Source organism: Perna viridis, chromosome 15 (genome assembly GCF_037379345.1).
Source record: "Perna viridis isolate PV_CMFRI_1.1 ecotype Kerala chromosome 15, ASM3737934v1, whole genome shotgun sequence".
NCBI classification, from domain to species: Eukaryota; Metazoa; Mollusca; class Bivalvia; order Mytilida; family Mytilidae; genus Perna; species Perna viridis.
The window spans coordinates 18702072-18726505 of record NC_142459.1 but is presented as its reverse complement, the minus strand read 5'-3'; the positions used below and the strand labels follow the sequence as shown (position 1 = coordinate 18726505).

At 32.2% G+C, this 24434-nt stretch overlaps 1 long non-coding RNA gene across 5 annotated transcripts in view; it reads left to right on the top strand.

Annotated features, from left to right (window-relative positions):
• The window catches only part of LOC148597318 (uncharacterized), a 47930-nt gene extending 24764 nt beyond the window's left edge, over positions 1-23166 (top strand). For all 5 annotated transcript variants that reach the window (XR_015918967.1, XR_015918966.1, XR_015918969.1 and 2 more), the window contains exons 4-6: positions 2834-2854; positions 11630-11641; positions 13247-23166. This is a non-coding gene — a long non-coding RNA (uncharacterized LOC148597318). The remainder of the gene's footprint in view (positions 1-2833; positions 2855-11629; positions 11642-13246) is intronic.
• The last annotated feature ends 1268 nt before the right edge of the window (positions 23167-24434 follow it).

The following is a 24434-nucleotide window of genomic DNA, read 5'->3' as shown; positions in this document are numbered from 1 at the left end:
CTGACACTCCTGTTTATGACCCCACCTCATCATTATACAGACTTGTTGCCATCATTTTGGATATTGGTTTCCACAACTCTTTAAACTTGTGTGTGTGAAAAGTCAGGATGAAGAAAAACGATCATTTCTTCCAGTGCCGTTTGTCAACAAAGATATAGATGCAATTAGTTTGGCTAACATCCTCCATTACAAAAAAAACGTTACCTACAAAACTCCCGCATATTTCAAAGACAAATCTATACCAATTATTTCGTATTCTTATATTTCACCCATTGCATCCAAATTGTCAATTATAAAAGGCAGTTGCAGAACCTCGAGATTGAGGAATTCAAGGCTAAACCACCTGACTGTTCTTGCAAAAATTCTCCATTCAAATATGGTCCTTCTGGTCACGTCGTTACATCATCGAAACATCGAAAACGAATTTCTAGGTATTATCCTTTCTAAAGGTCCCAATTATCGTGAACCACGCTCCATAAATTGGAATTATAACTGTATTGTTCGAATGGATGTCGTCGAGGACTATGCAAGAAAATGAATCAAACAAGACCGCGAAGACTGATTCTCTGTCAGAGTGGTTAAAGGCCGTGAGGTCTTTAATTTTGAAGCGAATGAAAGTTTTAAGTAGGTCCCGATGTAGCAAAGACATTGTCTACTATACATGACAAATATGTTGTTGCGCCAGCATACAAAGCACAAAACAACATTGTTTTTGTCTGCAAAATCTTTTGCATCCATACTTTATTATCAGAGGTAGACGTAGAATATAATAGCAGTGATAAGACTTATACTGCTACCACACTATACAAAGAAGAGATTTTGGAAAACCATAAATTTGTGCAATCCTCATTTGGTCTCTCTACCAGGGACGATGATTGTGATTTACCGTCTATGTACTGGATTCTTAAGCTCCAAAAGAATCCATACAATCAAAGTTTCATAGCTGAATCAGCAAAATGTACCACCAAACCTATTTCAAAACCTTTAACTTCTATACTCACAACTGTCAAAGAGGGTCTACAGTCCTGCCACAATGCGTGTTACTCCCGTAGTGATATTAATTCATTGTGGATCCTAAAAACTTCGAGATTTTCGGAGACAATCAGTTCAAGACTATAATCAGAATATAATAGCATTAAAACCTACGATTTATCAACACTGTATACTTCTATTCCCCATACTCAGTTAAAATTCCGACCTAAAAACATTATAAATCGTCGTTTTTTTCCAGAAAATATGGTACACCTAGATACAAATATATAGTTCTTGGTAGATATTCCTCATACTTCGTAAGAAATAATTCCAAATCATCTTCCAAATATACAGAGGAAGATCTTTATCAAATGCTGGAATTTTTAATCGACAACATATTTGTCCAGTGTTGTGGACGTGTTTTTCAACAAACGGTCGGCATTCCAATAGGAACAAATTGTGCTCCGTAACTTGCTGACCTTTTCCTTATCTCTTATGAGGCTGAATTTATAGCTGATCTGATCTGAAAGAAAGAATATCATTTAGCTAGATCCTTTAATCTCAGTTTCCGCTATATAGATGACGTATTATATTTAAACAATCCTAATTTCGGGGATTTGATACATCGTATCTACCCCAATGAACTTAAGATAAAGGATACTACAGACACTGTTAAGTCAGCCTCAGATATTGACCTACACTTAGAAATCGATGGTGAAGAAAAACTATCGATCAAACTTTACGACAAACATGATGACTTTTCATTCAAAATTGTCAACTTTCTTTTCATCTTTAGCAACATCCCTTCAGCAACTGCGTATGGAGTGTTCATATCACAACTCTTACGTTATGACAGAGCTTGTCGAAACTACGCAGACTTTTTGTATCGCGCTAGAACTCTAACAAATAGGCTTCTGGAACAGGGTTATTTTGCTACAAGATTGCAGTCATCACTACAGAAGTTTTATGGTCGTCATCATGAACTCGTGGATCGTTTTGGTGTATCCATCTGCACCATGAAAACTGATTTTTTCAACGAGTCATAGTTTTCCTTTCCTCGTTTGTCTATCCGGACTTGACTTTTTATGAGCAACTCCGCTGGTGTTTCTAGAAAAACAAAGTACACTTACCCTACCGTTGCATCTGGTCCATGCTCCTACTTTTTAGTGGCGTCCTAGTTGCTCATTTGCGTTTGCTACCTTGTATTTATGATTTTAGTTAGCATATGTTCTTTGCTGGGTATGTCTGTTTTCAATGTCTGGTCCTTGTCCCTGGATGACATTCTTTTGATTACCGCTATAACCTTGGTTCCCTTGATCACTCTTCCAACGTACGGTAGAAAAAAAAGAAATATCAAAAACAGTCTGTTAAATAACAGAGCGGTAAAATCAAACACGAATGTTCCTTACGTTTGCAAATTTAAATGTTATTTTTTTAGAACATTTGCTCTCGTCAAAGATACGCCACTAGTAAATAACTCCACTTTATTAGTACAGATTTAATTTATGTATATGAATATTGGCAAAATAATAATCTTCGTTTAGCTTTGTAGAAACCTCATTACACAAATAAGGAAAATATAACAACATAACATACACACTGCAGTTAACCGAAAAACAATACATATGAAAAACGAAAGATAAGGAAAACAACGTTTTTAGTTGGAACGTACCAAACAAAATATTTAACAAACTAATATATTCAAAGAAACGACTTTACATTCAATAGGCGACAAAGATCAGGGCGAAACGGAATATAAATATGACGCAAATGACAGGCCATCAAATTATATTTCAAAAATGCATGACACGACATGAATCTGCTTTAGAATAAATACTGATATAAACTCCTATTTTTGTAGGTGAAGAGGAAGCTTATTATGGTAAGTAAATGTAAAACATTTGCTTTCGTCGAAGATACGCAACTATTAAATAACTTCACTGTATAATTTTATATTTATTTCCTCTTCAAGTCATTCTTAGAAGGCAGACTTTCTATGTTACTTACTTTTGCACTCAATACAATAAAATGACTTCAAAAAGGCATCATACACTGCATAAATACTTATTTAACATTTGAAAATATATCTAAAATATGTCAATCGTGCAAAACAAGGTAATTAAGTTTTTTATTGTAAATAATGATATATGATTCGTGAGATTTGATAATTTAAAAATAACTATTCAATTCCAAGCGGTCTGTTGAATTGTGAGATTTGTTTAACCCGAAACCCCATAACTTTCTTTTTCTTCATGTCCTAATCACCATAACAAATTATATAAGACCGGGATTCACACAATATCTAAATAGGGACAATTTATTAGGACCTTGCTCTATAGTAAACATTCTGTCCGTACGTCTGTGACAAAATATTATATTTTTTTCTTATCCAGGTTGTCGCTTATTTGTCTTATGAAATGGGCTTTTTAATTATTTTGCATGTGAATATATAACCTCATAGTCACAGATGATGACCTTGGACCTTAAACGTTGACCTTGTGGTTAAACAAAATTCTGTCATGGCTGTAATTTGCTTCATAGCTTTACTTTTGGAATGTGTATATATTACTTCAAGAATACATGTTGTGAATCATGGATGATAACCTTCAATCTTATACTTTAACATTGAAGTTAGATTATTGGATATATTTTCGTTGTCCGGGCTTTAAAGTTTTTGCCTTTTAAGGAAGGCTTCAAAACTTGGCATATGAATAGATCCCGTCAAATCAATGTTTCGCGCAGCATCGATATTAGTTACCTTTGACATTGAACTTAGACACTGATGTTTAACAATTGATTTCTGTCAGCCATGTTACTTTCCCTGATGCGATTGGTTGCCGATATTTGTGAAGTGAATAGGTAAAGTTTGATGCGAAGTATTGCGTACCGTTGATGATGATCTCCCGCCTTAAACTTTGAAATTAAGGTCCATTATTTTGTACAAGACTTTATCATATCTTATGATATAAAGAACAAAATATTTATTATCTATCCATTATTTTTTTTGTTTTATTTAAGATAAATAGTGTATATTCAGGTTTATGTTGCTACAAGATTGAAGTCATCACTACAAAATTTTATAGTCGTCATCATGAACTCGTGGATCGTTACGGTGTATTCATCCTTGCCATGAAAACTGATTTACCCCACACTTGTTTTTTTATGATGAACTCGGCGAGTGTTTCTAGAAAAACAAAGGACGCTTACCCTACCGGTGCACCTGGTCCATGCTCCGAATTATTAGTGGAGTCGTTTGCTTTTTTTACTTTGTATGATTGCAGTTGCTATATGTTCTTTGTCCCTGGATTACATTCTTTTGATTACATTTATAACATTGGTTCCCTTGATTACTCTTTCTTTCAATTAACCGGACCAACGGAGATGATTTTAATCTCATTGATTTCTAGTTAGAGATACATTAATTTCTTGTAAATAATAAAACAGGACGTCGATATTTCAATACACAGTCAGATAAGTTTTTTTGAAAGTAAGATTTTTAGAACTTTTTCTCCACGTTTACATGCTATTTTTTCCCAATATATTCCATTAATTTAGTTTGGAATTTATTATTATTATTATTATTATTGATATTTCGGTGCAGATATATTGAAAACTTTTTTTCAGTCCAATTATGAATAACAAGTATGCTGGACAATTTGCATTCTTGTAGCTTATGCTGGACTATAAGGGGATCCCGCATCCACTCCACAACTCGCTGGCGTCGTACGCCTTTACAATCAATTGGAAAATACATGCCGATATGATGCACTGGTTACATACATAATATTGTAGCTTGAATTTTTTAAGAGGTCACGCATAATCAAAATAATTAATGGAAGGGAACAAAAGGCCTGTTTTCCTAAACAAAAAATAGAAGTGATATGGCTTAATGGAAGATAAATAATAGAAGAAAAAAAAAACTTTCATAAGAATATCAACTATAGCGAGTACACGAAAAAAAAGTCAACCTTTACTTAACACCATTCTGTTATGATAAAGAAAACTATATTATACTAGATATTACAGTTCAAGTTTGTTTTGGTCATCAATTAAACACTCGTTCCTGCGTATGGAGTGTTCATATCACAACTCTTACGTTATGCCAGAGCTTTCCGAAACTACGCAGACTTTTTATATCGCGCTAGAACAAATAGGCTTCTGGAACAGGGTCATGTTGCTACAAGATTGAAGTCATCACTACAGAAGTTTTATGGTCGTTATCATGAACTCGTGGATCGTTATGGTGTATCCATTAGCACCAGGAAAACTGATTTCTTCAACGAGTCATAGTTTTCCTTTCCTCGTTTGTCTACCCCTGACTTGACTTTTTATGAGCAACTCCGCTGGTGTTTCTAGAAAAACAAAGTACACTTACCCTACCGTTGCATCTGGTCCATGCTCCTACTTTTTAGTGGCGTCCTAGTTGCTCATTTGCGTTTGCTACCTTGTATTTATGATTTTAGTTAGCATATGTTCTTTGCTGGGTGTTTCTAGAAAAGCGGAGGACGCTTACCCTACCGGTGCACCTGGTCCATGCTCCCAGTTTTTAGTGGAGTCCGAGTTGCTCATTTGCTTTTGTTACTTTGTATGTATGATTGCAGTTACAATATGTTCTTTGTTGTGTATGTCTGTTTCCATGTCTGGTCTTTGTTCCTGGATTACATTCTATTGATTACCGCTATAACCTTGGTTTCCTTGATTACTCTTTTAAATTTATTACATTGCGTACTTTTATATTTTTCCACTTGATTATTGAAACTAAGATAAAATTATTTCTTAAACATGTATCGCAACAATCCATTGATAATAAGCAAAAATGCCAATGTTTTACGTGAAACACGGAGTCATGTTTTCAGATTACTACTTAAAATAGCCATGCATGTTATTTTTTTTACCATTTAAAGCAAAAAGAACAAACAAAAGGTTTGGACCTCGATACGCTACATCTATGTTTTGCATTAAATTTAAACATTAACCATTACACATTCTTTGAAATTAAATCAATTCTGTTAAACGTTTTACAAACACTTACCTTGAGAGTGTTACAGTTCTAGTAAATTATGATCACGGTATTTTTTATTGTGAACTAGTTTCCAGGTCCGTCCAGTATATTCATCAGAACATTCATATGTGACCTTCCGATAATTGTTTGAAAACAATTAATCCCTCTCTCGTCCTAACCATAATGTGATCAGTGCAAATTACAAAGTAATTCTGGAGATTGTCTTCTCTATAATTAGGTGCATTCACAATATTTTATTTGTACGTTCATATGTAATTTTGTTTCAACGTACTAGAAGAAGGAACACAAATAGTAAATCGCAATAAATGCATCGTTGTATAACCCCTTATATAGGTGAATACTTACAAAGATGACAACATGTCTTCAATAATTGTAAGGTCCCAACAACAATAGTAATAAAATCATCTTTAACAGAACGATGACACTCCTTCAAAAAACAAACTGATGTCCGCAGAAAATTATCCACTTATCTACTTTCACAGGAACACACTTATTCTCCTTTTGAGTATTCCTTTCAAGTTTTAACATATTGATACTATATGTAAGTGTCAAAATGTTGCATTGCAAGTATCAAAAATGAATCATCCCTTTACAGTATAGGAAAAACAGTATTATTTATTTTCCAATAGCCGATAATACTAACCTTTTATTATTTTTTCAGTCATCTCATGTTAAATTAAGACCTGAAAACTTTTTGTTTTGTTGTTGTAGTACTTTCATCCAGAAATCGTCGAATCATCATGGCGATAGGGGTTAATCATTTGTTTTCTAATCACAATCAAATGTTTGAAGGTTGATAATTATGATGTTGTTCCGTAATAAACAGTAATATGTATCTTTTTCAAAAAATATAAAATGTATATTTTAAGGTAGAAAAAATCAACTTGATTTAAAAATAAAAGCCAATACTTTAATGATCCGAGAGATAAATGATTAATACAAACTATGTCAGTATACGGTTCCTTTGAATGTTCGACTTTCTTTCATAAGAATAAGGTATACGAGTTGACAACTTAATGCAGGAAAATAATTACTACTCGTTTTTTATATAAATGCTATAACGGCATTATGTGCCGTTAGTACTTCCTATACACGCCATTTTTTGTTCATGTCGAAGCTTATTTTAGATGTTAGGGTATTATTCTGTCACATATATAGTTCACGTAAAAGTTCTGGGTTCATTTGTTTACCCATTACCAATGTCAGATACTTTACAAACTCCTAATATATATTTATGAATGTGCAAAAACAATTCTAAGTACAATTGTTTTTTTTTTTTGATATGTCAATCACTGGTGAGATGGAATAAAATTAGAAATTTTGAAATTTCTCCGTTCAGATAAGGAATATATTATGGATACATTGAATTCTAAAATAAAAACTTTTTTTAACATCGTTCATGATTATTATTCTAACCATGAGATTCTCCATGCTTATAGCCGTTTTTGATTGGTCGAGAACGTCGTTGCCAGAAAGTTCATACACGCATGAACTTTGCCAGATCGTTCATAAATGCATGAACGCCAGTCAACTTGAAAGCAATATGGCGGCCGTGTAGTTCCAAGGAGGGTAGCAACGCTCTGAACGGCATAATATAGCCGTAAAATAGTTTATTGCATGCACAATGAATTTACCGGTCAAGTTTGTTTACAGAGAGTAATGTTCAGCTTGGGGACAGAAACTTATAACTGTGTGTGATTGAACCCTTGAAGAAACCTTCTTGTAAATTTCCTTCTTTCTTGTATTTACTTAATAATTATATTCCTGTTGAATTGTTTTTTCAATGCCAACTATCACTTCGTTGTGTAGACAATTATGTGTAAATATTCGTTCAGGCTCCCATACGTATGCAAAGGAATGCGCTTGTATTGAAGCGAAAACATGAACACAGTGTATCAATATAACCGACTGAGGCTCTCGGAGGGTAACTGACTGTCGGATAGAATTATAAGGATTGAACAGCTATTTTCGGTCCTTCATGCATGTATGAACGGATCTCTCCACTCCCAAACATTACATGAACGGCCTTCGGCTTAAAGACTTTTAGAATATTTCAGTATTACGAAGTAAGAAAAAGTCATCATCGAAAATATGGAAAGATAATTTCCAATGGATTCATGACAAAAGTGTGTAAAATAAAAAAAGAAATTCTAACAGTATACAACGTGAAAATAGTCAAAACCCCTGTCATGATTTCAGATCACTGTAACATTTAAAAAGTCTGATGATTTGATGTTTTTATCACAAATCGTATGACATACATTTTACGGAAGAAAATACTTTGTTGGTATCAAGTAATAAAAAACGATTTTAAATTTTGAAAGTAGAATGATCAAAATAAAAAAAAATCCGTTGACCGCAAAATAAGAAAAAAAAGAATTAACCAAACAATCCCTGTTATTGTTTAAAAAAACACCTATACAGTCCCTGTATGGGATAAACTACCCACTTACCCCATCCCCATTGCCCAATTCTCCCTTGCCTCATACCCCATTCCCGATAGCCCCATTGACCCATATACCAATAACCCCGTCCCCGATTGCCCCATTCCCGTTTACCCCATCCCTCATTGCATAGGATTATTTTCTGTTGTCGAAAGCCTTTTCCACCGGCCATTCCGAAAAGAAAAAGAAAAATAAATGCTTTATCAAACATATAATGCATTAAGATGCAGAAAGTGCAGAAATTTTTGTGCAATCAATATTCATTTTAGAATCTCGCCGGCGTGTTCGAGAATTACCGATATCACGCGATATTTGCATTGTTTTTACATGTATTTTCGCAACTCCGAGCTGCATGAGAAGCAATTATGCAAAATATTCTTAAAACTATTGATGTATGTATCAATTGTGAATATATTTAATTTCTAAAATTATTCTTAAAAATGTTAAAATTATTCAGATGAGGTTTTTGTTGATGGCTGTAACACATTTATTTCACACCAAATTCTTGAAAATGAGATATTTTTGCAAATTGTGTGATTGCAAATACTTGAAATATCCTTAATGGTCTTATATTATTGTTTAAAATGTAAAAATTGTCAAAAAGTATCATGTGTGTGACCTTGACACATTAATTGCAATCAAATTTCTCTCAAAAATGACATATTTCTGCAAATTGTAAGAGTGCGAACAATTTTAATTCTAATAATGGTCCAAAATTATTGTTTAAAATACTAAAGATGGTAACATTAGTATCTGGTTGGTGTTTGCGAAACTCATATTTCAGTAAAAAATCTTCGAAATGACATATTTTTGAGAACACGTTTAATATACTTATTAGACTTTCATTTTTGTAAAAAAAATGTTAAAGTTGTCTATATCATCATTATGTTTATGGCTGTGATGCACGTACTTCAGACCAAATGCTTGAAAATGAGTTTTTTTACAAATTAAATGATTACAAACACTTGAAATTACCTTAATGGTCTTATATTAGTGTTTAAATTGTTAAAACTAAGCATCATATGTTTGGCTGTGACAGATTGATGTCAGTTCAATTTCTTAAAAAAAATTACATATTTCTGCAGACTGTAAGGATGCGAACAATTTTAATTTTAATAATGGTCTAAAATTCTTATTTAAAATATTAAAAATGGCAATATCATTATCCTTTTTATCCTTTTCGAGGCTGCGGCAAATACATACTTCTGCCCATTGAAAGGGAAGTAACATTTTATCCTTTTTTTTCTTTTAAACGGTCTTGTAATTATTGTTCAATGTGTTCAATTTGTCGATATTAAAATCTCCGACACGTTATTTCAGTACACATTTTAAAAAAATGATAGAAATCGTATGAGCGCGACCATTTTCAATATATAATACCATAAATTAAATAATGTACACATGTACTTTCGGTTTATATTCAAACTGTGTCAATGAATAATGAACTGCGACACCTGTAATCATTAAAAATTACTCTGACACAAACTAAAAAAAATAATTGCTGTCAGAAAACTATGATGGGTATGTTGCTTGCGGAAAAAAGCAGAACAATGTGTTCGATTGACCAATCAAAATTATTCCCTTGCCCCATTCCCAAATGCCCTATTCATTCCCATTTCCACATTCCCATTCCCAATGTCCAATTGCCCCACCTCCATAAAATTGGAAGTGTATCCCATTCAGGTACTGATACCCTTAAAATCATCATGATCTTGAGCATATTCTTTTACTCATTGGGTCAACGTTTATTAGAATAATATCATTAAAATCATTCGGTACTAATTTTTGCGCTGTAATAATTTTCGCAAATTGCGCGGTGGCCAGAAAACCGCGACAAATAGTACAGGTAAAATTGATTTTTGACACTATATAACGCTAATCATTTATTTGAAACCGTGAAAATTGATATCCGCGAATAAGTTCACAAAATCCGCAAAAAAAATAGCAACCGCAAAATAAGTACCTTTACAGTGATACATTTCAATTTTATTGGACTGTGTTCAACATGTGTTGCGTGATCTTCGTGTATTCGTAATCAATATGATTTGAGTTCTTTGTTACAAAAATCAAGTAAGCGATCAAGAGCCGTAAGCACAAACAGAAGTAATGTCTAAGAGTTTACTTTCTGTTATAATCAAGAACAACTCTGTTTTACTATATTATGTAGTTTAAGTAAGTTTTACTCATCAATAACACACTTTTGAAAAACGTTGCAGTGATAAATTCTGTATGTTGTTGTACTGTTTAAAACTATTTCATCAATGCAACAAAAACATCAGTTGTTTTTTTTCTTTGTTGTTTTTTGTTGTTTTTCCCCCGCTGATTCGCTATATCTATTGTTTGCATTCAAAGAGAATGAATATCGCTAAAACATTCCTAGAAACTTAACTTATTGTGTTCAAGTTAAAAACATATTCCCTGAAAGTTTTACAGTTCCACTACTAGTTATAGTATTTTTTTGTTCTAATAAGAAATAATTACATAGTTACGACAATCTCTGACATAACGTATGAGTAGTGATATGAAAACTCCATATACAGGTGTTGGCGGGATGTTGCCACAGATGATAAAACAATGACATTTCTCATAATTTTGCCAATAGTTTTCTTCTACCATCGATCTCTAATTGTAGGCTTATATATGAAGCTAACATCACGATGTCTGTAGTATCCTTTATCTAAAGTTCTTTGGGTTAGATGCGATGTGTCAAATACCACAAATTATGATTGTTTAACGATAATACGTCATCTATATAACGGACAATGATATTAAAAGATATAGCTTAACGATATTATTTCTTTCGGGTCGGATCAGCTATAAAGTCTGCCTCATAAGGGTAGAGCAAAAGTTCCAGCATTTTGAAAACATCCTTTGTTTTTGTATTTTTGTATTTGTTTTGTATTTTGTTTTTCTTTGAATATGATTTGGAATTATGTTTTAAAAAGTGTGAGGAATCTCTTCCAAGAACTCTATATTTGTATCAAGGTGTACCATCTCTTTTTTGAGAAACAACGATGTATAATGTATTTAAGTCGGGATTTTAACTAATGGATCAATGACATAAACGTATAAAGTAAAATTAAATTATAACATTCTACAACGTCTTAAAAACTCTGTCGTGATTTCAGATCACTAAATCATTTAAAATAACCATGTCTTTTCTTCTTCTTTTTTCATGTCAAAATAACAGAACTGAGTCCAGGTAAGTTTATATAGACATCTCATATATAGGGTATAGTGTTTATTATTGATGATAATAATAACCTCTCATACATTTTGCGAAATCTACTTTCTTTGCACAATTACAAGATGTATTTCACATTGTATCACAAATCGTAAGAGATATATTTTTCGGGACAGAAATCCATGAGGTTTTGTAGTAATACAACACGACTTTAAATTTTGAATAAAACTTCATTGACGGCTAAAATCTTACACACCAACAACCCCTGAAATTGTTAAAATACAATTCACCGTGATGTTGAATATATTCTTTTCCGCGTTGGACCAACACTGATTAGACTAACGTCCATCAAGTTAGTCGGACGTTATATATTGTTATTTCATTTTTCTGCAGACTTCGTGGACTTTATAATTTCTTATACAAATTAACTTACATGATGACAAGCAAGTGAATTAAGACAAAGATAACAAAAGTGTTATATGACACATGTATAGATGTAATTGTAGGTAATATATTGATTTGTTTGTTGTTTGGGCATCTTACAATTAAGCTATATAACATTTTTCTATTTATTGCAAATGAACTTCATCTTTACGTCCCCATTGTAATTCTCTTCCACTTTATATTTTAGGAATACTGTCAACGTACTAATTTTCGCTATGTACTAATTTTAGCTATTTGCGCGGTGGACAGAAAACCGCGAAAAACAGTACACGCAAAATTGATTGTTAACATAATATAACGCTTATCATTTTTGGAAACCTCGAAAATTGATATCCACGATCATGTTCACAGAATCCGCAAAAACAAATAGCGACCGTAAAATAAGTACGTTTACAGTGATACATTTCAATTTTATTGGTCTATGTATAACTTGTGTTGCATCATCTTCGTGTAATCTGTAATCAATATGATTTCTTTGTAACAAAAATCAAGTAAGCAAATAAGAGCCGTAAGCACAAATCGAAGTAATGTCTAAAAGTTAACGTTCTGTTATAATCAATAAAACTCTATTTTACTATATGAAGTAGTTTAAGTTTTCGTCACCAATAACACACTTTTTAAAATTAAATTGCAGTGATAACTTCTGTATGTTGTTGTACTGTTTTTATGAAACCAAAACATTGACATTTTTCACGTATAAAAACGATTTCAAATAAAGGGTATTCACGGCAAGCCGTATTCTAGCGGTAATACATAAAATAATTAAAATAATACATACAAAGTAACAAAAGTAAATGATCAACTCGGACTCCGATTCTCAAAAAGTATCCTTAACGCTATTCTTTCTTTCGGATCGCATCAGCTATCAAGACAGCCTCAAGAGTAGTGTAGAGGTGTATATTTTCATGATAATAAGTTACAAGTCTAGATACGCATAGTTTAATTTAGTCATTGTACCCTTAGTCTAATATCCAGAAGTTTATCTTTATGATGATTTTAAGTGGTTTACTATTGAAAGGTGATGAAGTACAGTATCATGTTACCTATGTAGGATGTTGTTTTAAGTAGTTTTCAATTGTTTTGTTGTTGATTTATTGGAAATGGGTGCTAGTTGGTGCATAATTGGTGTAAAATTGGAGTTGAACAGTATATAAGGAGTTTGACTTTCACTTTTTGAAGGAAAGAATAAAAGGAACGACGGGTCGATATGCGATAAGAAATTCGATGTAAACGGTTGCAAACTGAATGAAAGATTGGATTTATTTTATATGGTTAAGGAATGTGTTTTTGGAGACAAGTGATGCAACACGAATATTGTTGTTGAAAGTTGCAACTTGCCGTAATTGGAAGTTAACTCGTTATTGTTGATGATATTTCTTTGACGTTTTGACATATACTTGCTTTAACAGGAAGTTATCGTATTCCAGACAATGATCCAAGATTATAAGTTGTATTTTGTTGTCGATAGTATAACTTGCCTTAACAGTAACACTTTCCAATGCTTGTTTAATAAGTTTGCCGATTTGTCTTAAGCAAAAGTTGTATTTTGTAATAAAACCAAATGGGATGCCATTAGTGTCCTTTTCCTTTTTTTCTAGAGAGTTCAGAACGTCTGTTTTATACAGCAGACTCCATGTTGTTGTTGATAAAATTTTCTGAATATCCTCTTTTTGATAAAAAATATCTTAAAATCATGACGAATTTTTCCATGTTACTGTTGTTTCTAATTTGTCCGATAGTTTCACCTTTTATAAGTCCCGATAAAATGCCTCTATGATGCATTGAAGATTAGTGGAGGAATTGATGAGTATTATTTGGTGGTTATAATATAATGTAGCTGCGTATATCAAATATCCCATCTATTTCAAAACGTTCACATTTCTAGATGCAAGTGTCCAAGAATATTGCCTTAGAATTTGATATGTTGAAAGTAAATTTTAACAATGGATGAATTGAGTTCGCAATGTCGAAAAAACACTCAATTTCATTCTGTGGTCCATTGTATATAAAAAGATCCGTTATCTCTGTACCTTCCATAGAACAATATTTTTTTTGTTTCAAATCTGTTTACCACTTGCTTTTTAATTTATATGCAGTAATATCACAAATTCCTGGGCAACATACTTGCTCCTTTTAGTTGACAGTAACATGTTTTCATTAAATTCGAAGAAATTATTTTCCAAAACGAAATTCAATAGAGTTCGAATAGACTTTGGGTAAGGCATTGTATAGTGTAATCTGATTCTACCATAGGTTTGTAGCTTTCTTCAACTGCGTCTAAGATTTCTGTGAACTGTAAATTAGTATACATACTAGTTAGATCGAAATATACCAACAGACAATCTCTATCTGCTTTTAAAGTTTCGATGTTGTTGATAAAGTCTAAACTATCTCTTATGTAACTGTTTTTTCTTTTTACAATGTGGAACAGAAAAAAAATCGATAAATGTGCTTATTCTTTCAGTTTATTTGTGGTTTTTTAGGCCTGCATGGTGGCAATTGATCTATATTTGCTTTTTCTTCTTTTAACGATGTTTTATATTTATTCCTGTCAAAAATGCGGATCGTCGTGCTTTTATCGCCTTTTTAGGAAGATTACATCTGAAATATTTCTTAATGACTAATGTCATGTATTTTACATTGTATCACAAATCGGAAAAGATACATTTTGCGAAAAAAATCCAAGTGACTTTATAGTAATAAAACACCATTTCAATTTTGTATAGCTGAATGATCAAAAAAGAAAGCTTCATTATCCGCCAACCTAATATCCTAAACACCAACAACAAATGAAATTGTTAAAAAAATATAAGCCCTAAAATCACCGTGATCTTGAACATATTTTTTACGCGTTGTCACAATTAATGTTCTTTTTTTTTGACAAATTGAATAGTTTTGAGAGACACTACAATTTTTGAATGTTTTATAAACCAACACGAACATTTGAAAAGAATATCAATAATTGTTGACATATTTGGAAGCTGAAATACATAAACTGTACAGACAGTTTCCGAAGTTTTATCTGGTTTTATACGGCTTATAGTAGTATAGTATCGAAGAGTAATCAAGGGAGCCGAGGTTATAGCGGTAATCAAAAGAATGTAATCCAGGGACAAAGACCAGACATGGAAAACAGACATACACAACAAAGAACATAAAGTAACTAAAATCATACATACAAAGTAACAAAAATAAATGAGCAACTCGGACTCCACTAAAAACTGGGAGCATGGACCTGGTCCATCGGTAGGGCAAGCGTCCTCTGCTTTTCTAGAAACACCGAGTTGCTCATAAAAAGTCAAGTCCGTGGTAGACAAACGAGGAAAGGAAAACTATGACCTGTTGAATAAATCAGTTTGCATGGTGCTGATGGATACACCATTACGATTCACGAGTTCATGATGACGACCATAAAACTTCTGTAGTGATGACTTCAATCGTGTAGCAACATAACCCTGTTCCAGAAGCCAATTTGTTAGGGTTCTAGCGCGAAACAAAAAGTGTGCGTAGTTTCGGCAAGCTCTGGCATAACGTATGAGTTGTGATATGAACACTCCATACGCAGGAGCCAACGGGATTTTGCCACAGATGAAAGGCAAGTTGACAATTCTGAATGAAAAGTAATCACGTTTGTCGTAAAGTTTGGTCAATAGTTATCCTTTACCATCGATTTCTAAGTGTAAGTCAAGATATGAGGCTGACTTCACAGTGTATGTAGTATCATTTATCTCAAGTTGTTTCGGGTAGATGCGATGTATCAAATCCCCGAAATTAGGATTGTTTAAAGATAATACGTCATCTATATAGCGGAAACTGAGATTGAAGGATCTAGCCAAACGATATACTTTCTTTTTGATCAGATCAGCTATAAAGTCAGCCTCATAAGAGTAAACGAATAGGTCAGCAACTAAAGGAGCACAATTTGTCCCGATAGGGATTCCGACCGTTTGTTGAAAAACACGTCAACCACACTGGACAAATATGTTGTCGATTTAAAATTCCAGCATTTTGTAAACATCTTCCTCTGTATATTTGGAAGATGATTTGGAATTATTTCTTACAAAGTATGAGGAACCTTTACCAAAAACTATATATTTGTATCTAGGCATACCATCTTTTTTGGAAAAACAACGATGTATAATGTTTTTAAGTCGGGATTTTAACTGAGTATGGGGAATAGAAGTATACAGTGTTGAAAAAATCATAGGATTTAATGCTATTATATTCAGAAAATAGTCTTGAACTGATTGTCTCCGAAAGATCTTTCGGATTTTTTAGCATCCACATTGAATTAATACCATTACGGGAGTAACAAGTGTTGTGGTAGGACTGCAGAACCTCTTTGACAGTTGTTAGTATAGAAGTTAAAAGCTTTGAAAGAGATTTGGTAGTACATTTTGCAGATCCAGCTATGAAACGTTGTTTGTATGGATTCTTGTGAAGTTTAGGAATCCAGTACATAGACGGTAAATCACAATTATCTTCCCCAATCATCGCCACTGGCAGAGAGACGAAAAGAGGATAGCATAGATTTATGGTTTTCCACAATCTCTCCTATGGAAAGAGTGGTAGCAGTATAGGTATTGTCACTGCTATTATTTTCTACGTCTACCTCTGATAATAAACATTGGATATAGAACATTTTGCAGACAATAACAATGTTGTTTTGGGATTTGTCTGCTGGTACGACAACATTTGTGTCATGTATAGTAGACAATGTTTTTACTACATCGGGGTCTTTGAAAACTAATGTAGCCTTGGCACTCGTTGACCTACCTAAAACTTTCATTCGTTTCAAAATTAAAGATCTCACGGCATTTAACCAATCTGATAGAGAATCAATGCCTTCTTGTTCTCGTTTTATCCATTTTCTTGCATAGTCCTCGACGGTATTCATAAGAACTTTAAAGTTATAATTCCAATTTATGGAGCGTGCTTCACGGTACTTGGGACATTACGGAGAGATTTGTTTTCGATAATGGTTAAATCTCCCGTAACGACGTGAGCAGAAGGACCATATTTGAATGGAGAGGTTTTGCAAGAAAAGTCAGGTGGTTTAGCCTTGAAGTCCTCAATCTCGAGGTTCTGCAATAGCTTTTTATAATTGAAAATTTTGGATGCGATGGGTGAAGTATAGGAATATGAAATAATTGGAATGGTTTTGTCTTTGAAATATGGGGGAATTTTGTTGGTAACGTTTTTGTGATGGAGGATGTTAGCCACATTAATTGCATCTATACCTTTGTTGACAAACGGTAGTGGGAGAAATGGTTTAAAGAGTCTGTGGAAACCAATATCCAAAATGATGGCAACAAGTTTGTATTATGATGAGGTAGGGTCAGAAACAGGAGTGTCAAGACTTGTTTTGTAAAGGGAGTGCAGTAAAGTGAGAGGTATAGAATAAAGTTTGGTTCTAATGTGATGAAGTCCAAGAGGTTTTTGTACGAAAGGAAGGAGACTCAAATCCTGGAAACTAGAATTGTTTAAAATAATGTCATATTTATGGCGGAAATTAAATGAAAAGGATGTAGCTAAACGATATTCTTTCAGTCGGATCAGATCAGCTATAAAGTCGGCCACATACACCTGAAGGAATATGTCAGCAAGTAAAGGAGTACAGCTTGTTCCAATTAGAATGCCGACCGTTTGTTGAAAAACGCGTCCACAAAAATGACATAAATAACAACAAATTACTCATGTACGAGAATAATAATAATCAAGTGATATGAGATAATTAAGATATTGATGATGATGAGTTATACTTATAAATTATTTACTAACATTTTATTTTTTAGGGATAATACATTTCAATTTTATAGGCCTATGTATAACTTGTGTTGCATGGTCTTCGTGTGATCCGGAATCAAAGTTATTTACTTTGTAACAAAGATCAAGCAACCAAACATTCGTAGTTTAAGTAAGTCATGGTCATCAATAACTTTTACAATGAATTGCACTATTTACTTATGAATGTTGTTGTACCGTTTAAAACTATTTCATCAATGAAACGAACACACGAGTGGTTTTCTTACGTTGATGTGGTATATTTATTGTTTGCTTTCAATGAGAATGATTAACGTTAAAACATTTCTAGAAATTTAATATATTGTTTTCAAGTTCTTAAAAAACATATTGTTCACGCATACAAACGACTTCAAAAAGAGTAGTCAAAGTAGCCAATATTCTATGGAAAATCAAAAGAATGTAATCCAGAGACAAGGACTAGACATGGAAAACAGACATACACAACAAAGAATATCAAGTAACTTAAACAATACATACAAAGTAACAAACGTTAATGAGCAACTCGGACTCCACCAAAAAACTGGGAGCATGGAATACGTGCATCGGTAGGGTAAGCGTCCTTTACTTTTCTAGAAACACCCGACGAGCTGCTCATTAAAAAATCAAGTCCGGGTAATGCGAAAGAGTACAGGAAAACTTTGACAAATTGCTAAATCAGCTTTCATGGTGCAGATGGAAACACCATGACGATCCAGGAGTTCATGATGACGACCATATGACTTCTGTATCGATGACTTCAACCTTGGACCAACATATGCCTGTTCCAGAAGCTTACTTAATTGCAAGAAGTCTAGCGCAATACAAACACGTTTGTGTAGTTACAGCATAACGAATTACTTGTGATTGGAAAACTCTATACGCAGTTGCTGTTGGGAAGTTGCCACAGATGAAAGGAAAATGGACAATTCTGAAAGAAAAGTCATCAGGTTTGTCGTCACGTTTAATCAAGAGTTTTTCTTTGCCATTGGTCTTTACGTTTAGGTCATGGTGTGAGACTGACTTCACAGTGTCTGCTGAATCGTGTATCTCAAGTTTTTCCGGGTAGATGCGATGTATCTAATCCTCGAAACTAGAATTGTTTAAAATAATATGTCATCTTTATGGCTGAAACTAAGTTTAAAGGATATAGCTAAACGATATTCTTTCTTTCGGATCAGATCAGCTATAAAGTCAGCCACATACACGTGAAGGAATATGTCAGCAAGTAAAGGAGTATAGTTTGTTCCAATTAGAATGCCGACCGTTTGTTGAAAAACACGTCCACAAAACTGAATAATATGTTGTCGATTAAAATTTCCAGCATTTGAAAACATCTTCTACTGTATATTTGAAAGATGACTTGGAATTATTTGTTTACAAGATATGAGGAATCTGTACCATGAACTATACATTTGAATCTAGATGTACCATCTTTTTTTGAGAAACAACGATTATAATGTTTATAAGTCGAGATTTCTACTTTGACCGAGTATGGGGAATAGAAATATACAGTCTTGAAAAATCATAGTTTTATTCTATTATATTCTCATAATAATCTTGCATTGAGGGTCTCCAGAAGATCTTTCGATTAATTCAGGATCAATATCAAATTAATACTACTACGGGAGTAACAAGTGTAGTGGTAGGACTGGCGACCCTTTTAAACATGGAAGTTAAAAGTTTTGAAAGAGGTTTAGTGGTACATTTTTGCCGATCCAGTAATGTAACGTTGTTTTGTATAGATTTTTGTGGAGTTCAGGAATCCAGTACATAAACGGTGAATCACAATCATCGTCTTTGGTAGAGAGACCAAAAGAGGATAGCACATATTTATTGTTTTCCACTGACTCTTCCTTGGAGAGAATAGTGGCAGTATATGTCTTATCACTGCTATTATTTTCTGCGTCTACCTCTGACAATATACATTGGATGTAATACGTTTTGTAGAAAAAAAAAATATGCTGTTTTGGGCTTTGCCTGTTGAGAGGACAACACATTTGTCATGTATAGTAGACAATAGTTTTGCTACATCGGGGTCCTTGAAAAAATGATTTGGCATTGACACTCATTGGCCTACTTAAAACTTTCATTCGTTCCAAAGTTAAATGTTTCGAAATCGGCATAAAGAAAGCTTCACAGCAAAATAGATAAAAAGCAAATTAAAAGAAAAAATATTGACCAACGAGTTACAATGTTTTTGAAAAGAAACAATGCATTTTTAATGTCCACAAATCAAAATGACCTTTTGGAAGCGAATTAAACATGTCCGATAACTTACAAAACTCTCAAGAAAGTAAGCAATTTCCAACGTAAAAGTCAAACATTTTCACGAAGAAAATATACGAACTTTAATTTCTCGAACTCCCGGTAACTAAAACAAATTTCAATAGTTCCTTGGAGTTCGAGCTATCGAGGTTTCATAAAACATAGGTTACTCTCATTATCTTGATTTCTATATCAAAACAATATGTTGGCATTTCTCAATCACTGTGTCATCCAAACAGTATATTGCTCTATTTTACTAAAAAAGTAACGACATATAACTGGTAAGTGTTTGACAAGTGACCTTAAATAAATTATATCAAATAACGTTATATTTTATGTATTTTAACTCCTTTAACTCCTTTGTAACATTCACTCGAAATGTTGACGAACTGATCGAAAGGATAACGACCAATCGATGTTTTTGATATGTTATTTGATATAAATACTCAATTCCTGAACTCTTTCATTTTAATTTTGTTCTTATGAAATTACTTTAAACTACCATTTCATGTTCTCATATTAAAATACAGGGGTGACATCTGTGTGTAAAATCGGGAGAAAGCAATAGCTTATTTTAGATTTTGAGAATGGGGTTGCTATTATCGTTCTAGACTGTCCACATTGCTAATCCTAAATTTGAGATGCATTTGGCAATACTACATTTAAGTAAAGCTGGTAGCTGCAAAGGTCAATACTATCATCTTAGGGAGAGTAAAATTCTGACAAGAATACTTTTCTTTCATAAATTGATTTACTCAAGCTCTAGAAAAAAATACATTTATAAATAGCTGTCATTGTGTCAGTCATTTTGTCGTTTATACAGTAAGTTGCCCTTCTTTACAAAAAAAACTTGCAAATAATTGACAGGTGACTTTTTTCAATTCGATAAAAAGATTGTTTCCTAATTTCAAGATGTGTAAAAAGGCTTTATAATATGCACTTCAATCTTAATAGCTTATAACATTATATTTTACGTCTTGGACCTACTTTGTAACATTTAAACAACGAAAGACGCATTGTCAGAAATGATAAGGATCAAAACGACGTATATGTTGTTTTGTACCATTAAATATTTTGTTATGTTTTTCATTCTTGCTTTTGCATGGATTACTTCCATACGATCTACATATAATTTAATAAACTATTTCTGCTTCGTATCTAATCCTTCATCTAACCTTAGATGAAATATGACCTTTGAAATCGAAACTAAATATAAATGACATTAATATGTTCATAAACAAAAACAAAAACAACAAAAAAAAAACGAACATTAACTTAACCCACATTAATTCTGTCATATTTAACATACTCCCAGTGATAAAACAATGATCATTCTAATTAGATTCATTTGCATGAAACGTATATCGAAAGCAGTAGTACGAATTTACATGATTATTTACGGATGAATATTTTGTTATAACATTAATCATGGTTATCAGATTGTGTCTTTAAACATTTTATTTACAAGCACATTTCATCTCATAATGTCCATCCCAACTGAAAATTCAATAATTTGTCTAACATTTCTTAGAGTTTGTTTACATAGAGAAACAAATGCAATTTCCGAGTTGCTTTATGGAGACCACATCCAGCGAATGATTCTTACATGAAAATATACATAATAAACATGAACCTAGATTGCAAAATTTCTTTATCCAGTCGTGACTGTGTAACTGTGTAATTACGCTAAGAAGTGATGTACGCAGAAAATTATCCGCTCATTATTATTTTTTTTTACAGTTACACCTTTTTTCTTGTCATTTTTTGTTTCAAGTTACAACTTTGTAATACTGTCCACACGAACGCTACAAGTGTCAATATGTTGCATTGCATGTGATAAGAATATTGAAAAAAAATACATTTAAAGTATATGGAAAACGATTGTAATTTTAAATAATTCATTCCACAACTGATTGTTATCATCAAATTTAATAGTTCTGAGACCTACATCATTTATTGAATGTTTCATAAACAACATGAACATTAAAAAATAATAATAATAATAATAATTGTCGACATATTAGAAAGCTTTATATATACATATAACCGGACGAACAGTTTACGCAGTTTTTTCTGGTTGTACGAAGTTTAGTATAGTTTATAAAAATGAAAAAAAAAAAAAAAAAATACAACGCATTACTAATGTACAAGAATGATGATGACCAAATGATACATACATGAAACGATAAAAAATAACAAGGATGATAAATGACAATTATATGTTTGTACTGGTAATATATTGATTAGTATTTCTTTTGTGTTATAAATACAGATAAATACCTTTACCTCTGCCACTTATGTGATATTTTAGGGATCTATCGTAATGTATGCCTGACTTTTTTTTATATAAGGGAAAGGTATATCATTTGGATTTGAATTTTATTTGGGTATTAAACAATAGAACTGTAGAATACTTTGCTATTCATTGCAAATGAACTTTATCTTAACGTTCTAATTTGTAAAAATGTAACACCATTACATTTCACTTTGTTTTAGAAATAATACATTGCAATTTTCTTATTATTATATACTTGTGTTCCATGATTCTCGCACGATCTGTTAACAATATGAAGATCTCTTAGTCAAAAACCGAAAAAAGTAAGCGAAACTGAATTAAAGTAAGAAATTATAATTCCTGAAATTTTTACAATTCTAGTAAGTTTTTGTTTATATTTTTAGATGAATCGATTACTTTCATGCCATCTACATACAATTTAAAAACTATTTCTACTTCGTATCTAAACCTTTATTTAACCTTATATGAAATATGACATATGAAATCGAAACTAAATATAAATTACATTAATATGTTCATAAACAAAAACAAAAACAACAACAAAAAAGAAACTAACATTAACTTAACCCACATTAATTGTCTCATATTTAACATACTCCCTAGTGATAAAACAATGATCCTTCTATTTATATTCATTTGCATGAAACGTATATCGAAAGCAATAGTACGAATTTACATAATCATTTACGCATGAATATTTCGTTATAACATTAATCATGGTTATCACATCGTGTCTTTTAACATTTTATTTACATGTATATTTCATCTCTAATGTCCATCCCAACTGAAAATTCCATAATGTGTCATACATTTCTTATAGTTTGTTTACATAGAGAAAAAAATACAACTTCCGAGTTGCTTTATAGAGAACCACATAATAACTTGTCTAAAAACGATTTGTTTCAATCGTCGCTGCAAGTCTGCATCATACGACCTAAACTTATTTCCATTTATGTTTTTATCTATTATCTTTATAAAGTAGCTCAATGTCTTCCTCACACGAAGATCCTGCAATATAAGTTAACCATATTCGATCGTTATATTGAAGACAATTGATATTTTCACGAATCAGCAGTATATATCGAATATATTAATATATTTCTTTCCATTTCAATATATATATATTGTTCATTCGTGAAAATATTATGAATGTCTCTCTATGAAGAGAATTTATGTCTGAAACAAATAACTGAAATATATCAGTTTTAATTATGACGTAATTTACATTTAATAACAAATACTCTAGAATTGTATATATTAATTCACATATGAAATTCAACTCTAAATTATTTTTGAAACGTCATGTAGATGCACAGTTCATACCCTTACCTAAAAATTAAAACCAAAAAAAAAAAAAATATCACAACATTTCCATTACGTCATTATAATTTAAACTCTAAATTATTTTTGAAACGTAATGCAGATGCGCAGTTAATAGCCGTACCTAAAAATTAAAACCAAAATAAAATAAATAAATAAATCACAACCTTTCCATTACGTCATTATAATTTTTAATATCTGTTTTATCTGTGATTAATTGATTATTATTATTATACATTTCACATGATTTTTTTGAAACATTTGATTCTTTTTATTTTTATTTTCTATTGGTAAATCACAGGACTTGTATTCGAGTAAACAAGGCGAGTACTATATAAAAAGTCCACATTTACTGAACACCAAATGATTTAAATTATAATTCCACCTCTACACAATACCTGATAACTATATTCGATTTAGATGACTTTATTCAAGACGGAATATGTGTTTGATTATGTGACAAGTTCCCTAGTCAGCGTACTTTTTCGGAAAGAAGCAATACGTTCCCAATAAAATTAATAATTTACACCAAGAATTACTGACACTTTAAACAAAATTCAATGTCATTGCTACATGAACAATTAGGATGACATTTTAAGTAGGTTTTCATGAAAAGATTTTGTGCATTTTTTCACCGTGACTCACCTTATTTTAACAGTGATTAACACTAAAGTTCAGTTCTCTGTAAGGACCTTACATTTT